The 10,748-nt window shown below is 41.6% G+C and overlaps 1 long non-coding RNA gene across 2 annotated transcripts; it reads right to left on the reverse strand.

The window, feature by feature from the left end:
- Nucleotides 1–4,146: 4,146 nt before the first annotated feature.
- On the reverse strand, nucleotides 4,147–9,527 carry LOC142589822 (uncharacterized). 2 transcript variants are annotated; one of them, XR_012829977.1, is made up of 3 exons: nucleotides 9,119–9,527; nucleotides 8,249–8,375; nucleotides 4,147–5,858 (listed from the first exon to the last, which is right to left on the reverse strand). It is a non-coding gene; the product is annotated as an uncharacterized LOC142589822 (long non-coding RNA). The 2 variants fall into 2 exon arrangements; XR_012829976.1 differs by having other exon boundaries at nucleotides 8,262–8,375; nucleotides 9,119–9,518.
- Between the last annotated feature and the right edge of the window lie 1,221 nt (nucleotides 9,528–10,748).

Raw genomic sequence — 10,748 nt, forward strand, 5'->3', positions numbered from 1 at the left:
GTCAGAAAAGAATATCAACATTATTTTTTCGCCTGCGCCAAAGCATCTATGTCGAGACACTAAAGCCAGCAAAGGTAACCACGTTCTTATTTATTTTTCTACTTGGACTCCTATTCGTGAGGACACATTGACCCTCTTCTTTTTTCTTTTTTGTTCTTCCTATATAGCGGGCTGCCGAACCAACCAGAGCGCATGCGTTTTTCTCGTGCTGCCCCGCCCACCGCGCGGCGCACTTCGATGCGTGTTCGTTTTTGTTTGGCCGGGTGTATTTTCACCTGGCCGTGTTTTGGACGCTTTCTGGCTAGCACACGAGAAAGAGAAACAACGCATGGTCGCTCGCCGCCCTCATTACGGGGACTCGAGGGATTGCAACGCGTTCACATGAGCGCAACCTCTCCGGAAAGTTTTGTCTCGCTGGTGTAGGATACCGAGCAGTATGCGCATGGTTCTGTGAACCAAGCGTCTCACGTTTTCTTCGATATTCCTTCGGTAGCCACACTAGGTGCCCAAAGTATGCATTTGATCGTAGCCCACATGCTTTGCGCTATTTCACTTCGGCGCCCTCCGCCCCACAGAAGAAGAAAAACAAGACATTGTTGTGGCGCAGCGAATTGTCGCATTGTGAAAGTTCAATTTTATTACTTCTTTGTTTGCGGAAAGTAATGGGCCACGGGATGCTTCAATTGCTGCATACTCTTATTATAATATTGCCGATAACAGTTATGTGGACACTCCAGGCACATACATTCCTGCTGTCGCCATCGCCCTCATGTTCCGTATAAAGTCCAGGGGCCGTAACATCGTGACCGTGCGTCGCATGCTGCATGTGTGAGTGAAAGTGTAAAAAGGGGGAGGGGCATGGGTGAGCCAACGATGGTGGCTCAGTCTTGTGTGTGCAAGGGAGAAAAGCGGGGAGGAAGCGCGCCGCCTTCCGTCGCGCGCAATACATCCGGGGAGTGGAGGTAGGGGTGGATGTGATCTGAGAATCTGTGGTTGCGCAACATGTTTATTTGCCTTGTTTGCGCATCATATATAGTGACTTTTTCTTAGATGCGTTGGTTAATTGGAGACTTATACGTATATTTAAATATCTTGTTGCGAGGTTTCGTGTATATGTGCAGTGAACTTTGTTTCCAGTGACACCTCTCTTCCCTTTATCAAGCTGTATCTTCCGATTTGCATATTCGATTGTATATTTGTATTTTTAATTTAAGATGGCGAATCAAATGAAGGTGAGCCACCCACCTTGCACAATAATGGTTCGGTTCATTATCTGCGAGGCATGCACGCGGCACAGAGGCATCTCTTATTTACAAAAGTGACATGCAGATGTGAAGATCAAGGTTCTTTAATGCTCTCACGCACTGGGTTGAACATGGTTGTGTGACGTAATGGACATTCCAAAAGTTTAAAAGAGTGGTGTCGGGAGGTTTTTGACAGATGACGTTTCCCAAAAAGAAATTAGTCTCCGTATGGCTGCCGTGTACGTTGAACATTGCATTTCATTGACCACTGCGAAGCGTTGGATGAAACGGCTCAAAGAAGGACGTGAAAGTTGCAAAGACGATCCAAGACCGGGCCAAAGCCGCCGTGCAATCACCCCCAACACAATTACAAATGCTGGTTAGACAAAAACGGAGGATAAGCATCGATGAATTGGCAGGGCGTGTGAACATCAGTCACGGTTCGATTCACACCATAATTCATGAACATCTCTGTTATCGGCTCTTGTCTGCGCAATGAATGCCCAAGATTTTGAACCACCGCCAGAACACGGAGAGGTGCGGTGCTGCCTTGACTCATCTAATCCGGCATCACGATGAGGGGGAGGACTTTTTGTCTGCAATTGTGACCGGGGACGAATCATGGTGCCACTAATACGAGTCTGAAACACGACGGCAAAGCTTACAGTGGAAACATTTCAATTCACCACCCCGAAGAAAAGCAAATGCCATCATTTCTGCCAGAAAGTTGTTGTTGACTTTATTTTTCGGTCGTCAGGGGCCATTATTCATCAAATTTGCTAAACCTGGAGATACTATCAATCGTTTCCGATATTGTGAAGCGTCGTATCATCTGCGTGTCCAATCAAGAACAAACGACGTGGAAAACAGAGGAACGAAGTGATCTTGCTCCACGAGAATGCCCGTCCGCACGTCGCTGATGTGGTTAATACAAAACTGGCAAAGTTCATGTGCGAAACGCTGCAACATCCGCCATTTAGCCCAGACCTGTGGCCTTGCGATTTCCAAATTTTGGAGTACTTGAAGAAACAGCTCAAGGGAATCAGATTCGTGTCGGACGATGACGTGAAAGAGTCAGTTACAGACTTTTTGAAGCAGCAAGCCAATGAGTTTTATGAGACGGGAATCACGCGACTCGTTAGTCAGTGGAACAAATGTCTAAATGCTCATGGAGACTACATTTTAAGTACCCCGTTTGTCATATATTCGCATTGGCTCACTTTCATTCGATTCGCCCTTGAATGTTTTGCAGAACTCCTTTTTCTTTACACGTGCTTTCTGTTGCGCCTATTATTGGGGAGCAACTACTCACAATACACTACCGGTGATAGCTGCTCCTGCGCAATACATTCTAACAAAGGACAGCGTCATTGAGATTTTTCCCTGGTCGTTGCATATGTACAAAAATATAAACAAGGTTCTTGAATGGCAGAGAGAGAGAGAGAGATGCATATGAGAGAAAGGTAGGGAGGCTAACAAAGTTTTAGTAAAATATTTGTCATCAACTTGTATATTTCATGGCCCTTACATTTTTCATATCAGTAGCATGCACTGTTTTGCTGGTTTCAAACTGATATAGTTCTAAAGTTCATGTGATATTTAGTGTACTTATTGAATATACCGAAAACATGGAAGCATTGATATCAGTTATTTCGGGCACAATTTTTGAGACATACGAGTGTATTCTTTTATGAAAAAAAAAACATATTGTACTTCTCTTGACAGTGCGTAGCGTTCAAGAATTCGTTTGCAGCCTCTTTGTCAATGGCAGTGGAGTTTCATTAATGTTTAATGTATTTGATCGCTCGAAAATTTCTATAAGTAGGAGGCCGAACTGCAAATTGAGCCCCCCCCCGAACGAAATTTATCGCTACGCCATTGCATACTGCATCCAAACATGACGGATAGTCCGCATCCTTACCCTCTCACAAAAATTTTTCATTAAGCAAATTTGTCAATTTTTTTTTGCCCGCCAAGAGAAAGGGAGAGAGGAAAAGTGAGGAAGGTATAAAGGAAGAGCAGGAAGGCTAACCTGAACTGAGGCCTGTTGACTACACTCCGCCGGTAGAAGGTGAAAGCCGAAGAAAAATTAACAGAATGAAAATCACGAGTTGATATGCGTTTCATTGAGTTAATTCTCCGGCTTATTCACATTATTCATTCGCAGACGACCGCCTAATCCGGTTCATTTCAGCATTTGTAGCGCGCTCTTGAGGCCTTCTGCAGCTGTAATATGCAAGACCATGGTCTCAAAATTTTTCTCAGTGACAAGTATCTCGGCCGTCTACCCTTACAAAAATTTTTAATGTGTTTTTTTAGAAAGTCTTTTGAATGTTCTCTATAGAACTCTATTGTGTTTATTTTGATTGCCTATAGAATTTTCCTATAGAGTTTCAAAAGTTATTTGGCCACCGCATTCTTATAGGAACTCTAAAGACGCATTTCTATAGAACATTTCTATCGAGTTGCTTTAAAGATGCTAAAGACAAATTTCTATAGAACATTTCTATCGAGTTTCTTTAGAGATGCTAAAGACAAATTTCTATAGAATATTTCTATCGAGTTTCTTTAGAGATGCTAAAGACAAATTTCTATAGAATATTTCTATCGAGTTTTTTTAGAGATGCTAAAGGCAAATTTCTATAGAATATTTCTATCGAGTTGCTTTAGAGATGCTAAAGGCAAATTTCTATAGAATATTTCTATCGAGTTGCTTTAGAGACGCTAAAGACAAAATTCTATAGAATATTTCTATGCAGTTGCTTTCGAGTACCTACAAGCGAATGCCTATAAAAGCTAGGCCGATATGTGTAAAGTACTTGCAATTTACCAAAGTTCTACTGTAGGCAATAAGGACTACAGTAAATGCAGTGGCAAAATAATTGGTGCTACAACCACAAAGTATTCAGCTTGAAATGTTTATTGCACTTCAGACTTCATATATGTGACATACACGCTTCAGACTAGAACTTGCAACACACAAACTGTAGCTGCCAACATGCTTCTCAGGTCAAGCTGGTGGTGCAAACACGCGAAACATGAGGTAAAAGAATCAGTGGCAGACTTGATTACAGTTGACACCTGGCAATAACAGGCTTGACTACGACAAGAAACCATACCATTAAAACTGCAACAGGAGTGCCTGTTCCAGCAGTGCACATTGAACGGTTGGATACTAAAGCCTGAAAATAGACTGATATGAATGTGCACTGCAATGTTGTGTCAGCCTGACGAAACGGCACAGCATTTTAGTTTGTTTAAGTGCAAAAATAACACTGGCAGTCGCTGCGAAAATGTGGCAAATAATGGCTTTCACAGATAAGTGCACCATATACCGAAACCACACAGCATATTAGTCTATGTTTATGTGTAAAATTAGCACTAGCAGGCCCTGCAAAAATGTGGCAAACAGTGGTTTTCATAGAGCAGTACAGCATATATCGTACAAAGTTTAAAAGCTTGTATTTCGTTGTAAACAATTTTGAGATCAGAGCCAATATTCTAATTAGGGTGAGAAATACAAACCAGACCGACACACGCAATGACTAAAAAAGATTTAGCTCAGGAGCTCCTATGTAATGCACATAAACAGTAAAATAGTTTTCCTCGGCAACTATGGAATCAAATTTGATGAGGTTTGATACATTTAAAAATGTTTAAATCATAGTTTTACATTAAAACCATCAATATTTATTAAAATTTGCTGAAAATAGCAAAACTTGAAGGAAAAGGACTGAGTTTGCAACGGTAAAAAAATAAAGAACAACTAGCACAAGTTCGTTAATTCTGTAAATTTTCCTACTCAAATACATCCAAAATACAGAAATACTTTTGAGACAACCACAGCACTAATTTGAAGTTTGTGGCATTTAAGAATTCAACTTGTTGCAGGAAGAACTATTTGGCAGGTTTAAGAAAAATAACACCACGAAGCTTACTAATCCCCGTCTCTGTGCCAGAAAGAGATATCACAGTTCTGCAGACTCCATCTGCTATGTCTAAAGTCAACAAACTTTATATATGAATTTACAGCTTACATGAAATTGTTGCAATGTTTGAGAGTTTCGCACATCTACTCATAAATTAGTGATTGTATATTAGAGCAGCATATGGTATCTCTAATTTGCCAGATTAAATTATGGTATTAGGTCCAACAGAAATGTGATCTCATTTTTTAGTTACGAGTAAGATTTGTTAACCTTACTGCTCTGTTTCTTCAAAATTTGCAGTTTTCATGAATTCGTATCAAAAGCAGACTAGTTGTCTGAAAATGTTTTATCATGGTACTGTGCTACGTGAATTATGCTTTTTCAAATAACATGTTTACTTTGATGCAATGATATTTCTTTATTTTATCTGATTCCTTGCTGAAAAACTGCACAGTATTCACGAGATATGAATAAATAAATATTAAGTGAATAAGTAAACAAATAAATATTGCGGTTTGTCTTATCATTCCACCACCAGCATGACCTGTATGGAGCTTTGGCTACTGCTCACATGTTGCAAGTTCATTCTTACATGATCACGTGCTATTTCACTTCCCAGGAAAGGAGCGAGGAAAGGCTAGTTTTTGGCTTCATTTGGTCCGTCTAGTAACGGCGACGCTGGAGCCTGGAAAATACAATTGAAATTAATTTTCAAAAGGTGTAATGAACATTCAGCCATAATGTATTAGCAGGCACAAACACGCCACAAATATCTATATAGTTGTAGCATTATGCTAAGTTTCATTTCAGTATTTGAGAAAAAAATTATAACAGAAAAGTGGCAGAACACCCCACCTCCCCACCACTCTGCCAAACAGCGGCAGTTCTTTTGAGAATCATTTTTGACAATATCTTTACTTTCCCAAGATACTGTGACATCAGCACTGGGCCAATGTGCCTGGCAGTAGAATATCATTGCTGATGACAAAAAGCATCTCCAAACGACAACAGCCTAGTCACACATTAATCTCATCTTGCAATGACAACACATTCCCCATTCATAAGATAAGCAAGCAGGAACACCCATGAGCTAAGAGTCCTATACAGACGTCACACTGTGCATAGGAAACAAATTTTTTGAAAAGAAGGGAATGACCTACTGGCTTCTATTGCTGAGCGGTAGACAAAATTAATATTCCATCCGCTGTTAGCCATAGTTGGTATGTACTATGCTTAATATGCCAATAATAAATTTCTCACATGGAGCTTGAGCAATCATGATGATGCATGTAAGTATCCATTGTATGGGGAACAATAATGTTTTAAGTTGTTTTCGCAAATTATGATGGATAACTGCCAATTAGTGGTATTTGGAACACAGTCGCAGTGTCACTGTCAGATACAATGGACACAGTATATTCGTGCTTTTTGAGTTATTGAATCAATTAGTTTCTAATCTAGTACAGGTATGTACACTGATATGTATCCTAAACGCAATGATAAGACTTCCCAATTGCAATTGAAAAGTTAATTCAGTTTTAATTAAAAAGGGTCCTTCTTGCAACATGGCATGTGAAAAACAGAAAACAAAAATTATACTAATCATGTCTCTTTGAAAATTGATTGCATAACTGCTCTGTAGGTCAAGCAGAAAATTTAACAAGAAATAACGTGCCTAAAACTAGTTGCAACAAACAAATTTGTTCCTACGAAGGTTGCAGACAATTCAGTAAACAGATTGTGACCCAGTCTTTTTATGTGGTATTCCTCAGCGAATTTGTTGGTCAATTGGTTGCCGCAGCTGAACAAAACAGATGAACAGTCTAAATCTGGCGTGCAGCCCCAGTCCCATCGGTGCATGGTCAAGTGGGACGAACATACTGATCCGGGGAGTGAATTATGGTGCTGTCTTAGGCACGTGTTGAGGCACCGGCCAATCTGCTGCATGTACATTTGACCAAATATACACATGATCACAAGAATAGACTACACTACCTCTGACAGACACAAGACAAATTTAGTGGTATCTAAGCAAGCCTTTCTTGTCGGGGTGCCTATATGCACAGCAGTGTGCAAGAGAATTGAGAAAGGCAAGCAGGCAAGGGACGCTTACTCGGTGAAAGATACCACCAAAATTGGCGTGTGTGTCACAGGCAGCGTACTGTATCCCTTTCACATGTGGTCAAGTGTACATCGGGCAAACTGGCCGGTATCGTATGTGTATAAGAGACCACCATATTTCATTCAAAAGACCAGTATGGTCATCCAACTTGGCCGTACATTTCCACAACGGGGCTTCATGTTGGATTACAATCGTTTATCTGTTTTCCTCCACTGTAAAAATTGACAAGTGAAATCGATGAGGCATACCACATATATAGTAAGACATGTGGGTGAGCCGCCATTTTTAATGCAAGAAACAAAAAAGGCATCCTGTGTAGGTCACAAGGTATCCATATCAGTCTGTGCCTATGTACTACTGAAGTAAATGCAGCATAGTAAATACTGACCATCATAGTAATTTTCAAGAAATTAAAGCTCACCAAATGTGTATTTCGCAGTGGCTGTTACTAAGGGAACGGAGAAGTAACTGTAAAGATATCAATGATAAACAAAGGTGTGCACACTACGTGCTTAGACCTGTGACATATTTAGTCCACTACACTTCGAATTCCTACATGCACAGAAAACTGCACGAGATTGTAGCACAAACAGAAAAAAAATTATGCAAATAAGGGGTATAGTTAGTATAGCTAGTTAGTAAGGGGTATAGTATAGGAAATAGTTTTCAAAGAATAAAACCACAATAAAGTCATAAATACGCTAAGTACAAAGCAAAAATTATATTTAACTTGCAGGTAAGCAACTTACGCAAAAGAAATACTAAACATCAGGAAAGGTTAGGTATAGTTTTATACAGAACACAATAATGTGGGCATAATGGATATGCACACAAATAGGTAGCAAGTTCAATAAGGTTGCATAAATATTTAGTCTCTTTAGTAAGCTGCAGTATGGAATGTGTTGACAAAATTCACCATGAATGACACCAAGCCCCCTTTTTGGAACACATACATTTCATACACACCTGACATGACCATCCAGATCACACGCCATGCTGCTGCAGCCATATATCCACAGGGTCTGCATTTCTGGGGGCTCCTCGATCTTGTAGTTTATGTTGTGGGTCACGGCCTCGCCACTACAAAATGAGGTCTATGTTAGCTTATAGCAGTGGCACAATAAAGCTGTGATATAATGAAAACATGCAATCAGCACCTAAAAGGGTCATGAAAACAATGTCTGCCCTAATGTGGAAAGAGAGCAAATGCTTGAAATTATCGAATGTCATGACAATAGGGACCTCTACATCAAATAAAGTTTTGGACGCGCCGCAGCAGCAGATTACAATCTAATCTTAATGTTTTTTCCATTACTTAGTATAGGCAACGTTCCCCTGTCATGTTTAGCTAAGTCAGTTATGTCAACACATCTTGTCTTGGAAATAAAGCTGTACTAGTAGCAAGCTGTGATTGGCTTACATTTTTTCCCTAGAACTGTTCGTTAGCCAAAAACCTCGTAAGCAGAGATTGTGCACAACGTCGAAGCATTTATAAGTGAGGAAACGTCATCGAAGAAAGAATCGATGAAGAGGTAGACGGGTCGTTACTATGCAACTTTAGCAGACAGGCGGGAGCTCACGCACAGCTGCACAAGGTGAACACGATTTCCGGAAGCAAACGCTTATCAGGATTATCAATTCCGCACTGTGGCAATAGAGTTGCGTACACAATTTTTACAACCAGCGCGTAGCAAGTATCAGCACAGGGTTCACTGTTGACGTGGGTGTTCCACTTGCTACGTTCGCAAGGCACTCTATACACACACGGGAAGCACACACAACACGGATGAACGCACGTGTAGTTGGCGAGCACGATTGCTTACCGTTTCAACAGTACGGCGAGGTCGAAAGGCGCTCTCCAAGTTTCCAGTGATGCGTCTGCGATCCGCTGGGTAGTGGACGAGCTGAGGCACGCTAATAATACGCATTACTTCTTTGCGCTGTCCACCAAGCTTTCCACGACAACCAGCGGAGACAAAGGGAACGCACTCCACGGCATGAAAATCGTTGGTCCACATTTAGCTGGCACGCCACGCATACGGCGTGCTTACAGCGAGACTCAAGCCATCTTCTGGCACTTTCGTGCTCGCGAACTACGTCTCATTTCATTACAGCAAACCTAATAACACACGATCAAACAAACACATCGATGCAGCTCGCACAACAACCGTTGAAGACGGAGCAATTACAACACGCCGTATCTTCGTATTCTACCTGTCGCGTTGAATACGAAAATACCGGCGCTGCCAGCGCCGTCTGTATAATAGTGCGGCTGTTGTGGCCTCCGTGATTCCTACAATAATACCCACTACAGCAGGTTTTGTGCCGTTTTGGGCCGAACTACATACATATGTTGCTAGACAAGAAGAAACATTGACATGCTCATATTGTGTGCTATAGTTTAGGGCAGAAATAAATTACATGCAGTATTCTTGCTTTTGAATCGTTTATGCCACATGTAGTCAGCAAAAAGCATGGCCTTCAAGATCCGGACAATTTACCCTGCGTAAGCTATTGCTGGGGTGTCATTTTAACGATTTCAACCTCGGTCACTGGCCTTAAAACCCTAACTGACTTTATGCGCAGCCGTTACCTGCACTACATGCGCCCTCACTTCGTTTCTCATTGAAGTAACTTCCTGCTGTTGTTTAAATGTAGCCCAGAAATTGTCCACACAACCTTGGAGGTACACATGTGCAGTGTGTGATGTTTCCGTGCGCTTGTGTCCGTCGCACAGCAACATAATTTATATACGATGATTTTTAATTTTACCCGTGAGGCACAGGTTACGCTTATGTGTTCCCTATCTTGCTTTCGTGGCGATGTGCTTATCATGCGGGGATCGCGCTCATGTGGTCCGTGACTTTTCAAGATTCCTTGAAAAAAAAAATCGTTTCTGCAGCGTGCATTTGTCGCATTTGAGTGGTGTGTGCCAGAAATGTGCGGCGGCGTTCGATGTGTTTCCGCCCCAAGTGCTGCAGTCACTGCATGCCAGCAAATAGATATGACGCGATTGCTAAGGCGCAGTTTTGCTTAGTGTTTCTTGGTATACATCTTTGTGATTTACCTGCATATGCGATATAAACCACAATGCGCGCTTCCGTTATATTTCTTTGGTTTTCCTAATTTAGATTAGTGTGATGTTTGCCTTCGTCAATGAGTGTCTTTTTAACGATGCTCTTACTTCATAGTAAAAAACCTCGGAAATGCCGATTGCAAGAACCAGCGTCTTCCAGTGCCTTCCAGTGTGAAATCAGCGCGTTGTTATTTTTTTTTTTTTAAGCACTGGATCGCACTGGGTACGCTGGCCCTCGCTGGGACTCGCTCGAGACCAGTGAGAACGCTGGATAAGAGCTGGGCAATGCTGGGTCACACTGGAAGAGACGGTCGCATTGGAAACTGCGCTGGTTGTGTTTGTGCCGCGCTGGCTCCAGTACGCAAGGACGAGCGCTG

Source organism: Dermacentor variabilis, chromosome 8 (assembly GCF_050947875.1).
Source record: "Dermacentor variabilis isolate Ectoservices chromosome 8, ASM5094787v1, whole genome shotgun sequence".
In the NCBI taxonomy this organism is placed as follows: Eukaryota; Metazoa; Arthropoda; class Arachnida; order Ixodida; family Ixodidae; genus Dermacentor; species Dermacentor variabilis.